Source organism: Octodon degus, unplaced genomic scaffold (genome assembly GCF_000260255.1).
Source record: "Octodon degus isolate 3935 unplaced genomic scaffold, OctDeg1.0 scaffold00049, whole genome shotgun sequence".
In the NCBI taxonomy this organism is placed as follows: Eukaryota; Metazoa; Chordata; class Mammalia; order Rodentia; family Octodontidae; genus Octodon; species Octodon degus.
Window position 1 is genome coordinate 743,710 of NW_004524625.1, and position 2,352 is coordinate 746,061.

Sequence of the window (2,352 nt, forward strand, 5' to 3'; positions counted from 1 at the left end):
TATATAGTTACATTCTCTTAATGAATAGAGGGATTTGTTCTAATGGTGTTTGTAAATAGGATATCATGTCTGCATCTTGTACAGCAAATAACCACTGGGAAAAGAGTATGCAATGTGCTAATTATTGAAACTGTCCTACCAATTTGATTTGAAGCTGTCTCATTGCTATTTGTTTCTCAATAAAATTATAGGAAAAAAAGCCCCCTGAATTTCTTCTGAGATTTCTTTGTGATTTGGGACTGAAGTAAGAACAAGAGAAGAAGATCTGGGCTTCTGCCATGGATTCCCCATCTGGCTTCAGGAAAGTCAAGGTCCTTCAGTGTACCCTAAACAACAAAGGGGTGGCCAAGATGGCCTTCAAATCCCTGTTGCTGCCCCTCGGTCATCCAGTTTCCAACAGAACCCTGAGCACTGTGGGACAGCAGGGTCTACTTCCTGGCTGCTGTACTCCTCTATCCTGTGAGGCAAATTTCCCCTGGAGCCACCCTGACAGGGACATGAAAGCATCTTCCACCCTCCTGTAGGTACCTGTCCTCCAGGGAGGCTGGAGTCAGCTAGGGTTGGGCCTAGGTTTCCCTTGGGAGGCAGAGGCACCTGGAAGACCAGCCCCAGCTTCAGCTCTAAGATGAAAGACTGGCAAAGGCCTGCCTTGGTGCAGCTGCAGCAGAGATCTAGGCATGGGAAGCAGGCTTCTTGTGAACATGAGATAGATACATGTGAACCGAGGCATGGGATTTGGATGGAGCTGTAATAGCCGTGCTCCTGGGACTGATGGCCTCTTTCAGGTGGACAGTAGGTGGCGCTGAAACTCAGTACATCCAGCCTCACCTGCGCTGGGGAGGCCCTTGACCCTGACTGGTCCTTGTGGGGCCCTCTCCAGTGCTGAGGCTGGAAGAAGGGCTAAGGTGGGGGTGAGTGCATTGCTTTCTGTCTGCTAGAAGTCTGGAAAGTGTGTGCTGTCAGAGACACACACTCTCTGTACCCTCTACCTCTGGGCAATCCCAACTCCAGAGCTAGGGCAAAGCTGGCTGGACCCTTCTCTCCTCTGCTCCTATGGGCACCACTGTAGGCCCAGGTTGGTCGCTGTTAGGTGAGCACAGAAATCACAGATAGTTAAAGTGCAGATCAAGGATGTCTCGAGTGGGGCCCAGTAACCAGCTTTTTAAAAGAAGCAGGCACTCCACGTGGCTCACATTGTGAAACCTTGGTGAACAAACAGCTCCTTTGGAAGGCTGTCCTTCGCGATGCCCATAAGATAAGCATAAACAGGAGGGGGATGCACAAGCCTCTACTGGGAAGAGAGTGCTCTCTGTACCTCTACTGGGTAACTCGTGTGAGAAGGGGACCTCCAGGGCTCTTTCAGGCTCATATTCCTATTCCCTGGTAGAGAAAGTAAGGCCCATGGATGTAGTGGGTACTTGCCTGAGTCACTGAGTGGGTTCGTGGCTCACTTGGGTTCCAGTGTGCCACATGGAGGAGTCACCCTGTCCCTTCCTCCTAAGCTCCTCTGCCACCCCCATGGCTCCTTTCCCTTTGGTTCTACCATCTGCCTGGACACATCTGCCTTTGCCTCTCCTTGCCCCATGAAGCCCCTTCCCAGGCCAGGGATTTTCCCCACCCAGAGATCTAACTATGACCCTCTGTTGCCCAAACCTTTTCCTGTCTTGGTCACCCATGAGGCTGCTCAGCCTCGCAGGCAGGGCCTGTGATGACGCCCCTCCCCTCTCATGGCATGAGCATGCACACTGCCTGAGTCCCCACCCGGCACACTCTGGTCCACACACCTTTCCCGCTGATGCTCCCTGCACTGCTCCAGGTGTGAGGTGTTAGCTGCCTTGGCTCTCCTTAGTGCCTGAGCACTCCCTCTCCTTCTCTGGATCACCCAGAGTGGCCCTCGGGCAGGGTGCTGGCACCTGATTTACCACTGCCACCCTGACATGAGGCTTGTTGGGGGACAGCGCAGCCTTCTTTGATGAATGACCACATAATAGCGCACCCTAGAGGAGCTTCCCTGATCTCTGCACCTCTGCTGTGGGCCAGGCTGTGTGCTGGGTGATTTCACATGTAGTCCTCTCTGTAGTTAAGCGACATTAGATTGGATTATTGTCCCTGTTTTGGAGAAGAGATTGAAGCCTAGAAGAGAGGTAGCTTGTCCGAGGTCACGCAGCACCAAGGGTTGGATGGAAGCTGTTTATATAGGCTTCCTGGCCCAGCAAGGCCTCAAACCCAACTGAAGGCACAGGATTGGCCCGGTGAGCCACCCCCAGAGGTCTACAGGGCAAAGGGGGGCACATTTCTCCTAGGGGCTGAGTATGTCTAATGTCAGAAATTCAGTGGGGGCATGCCAACCCC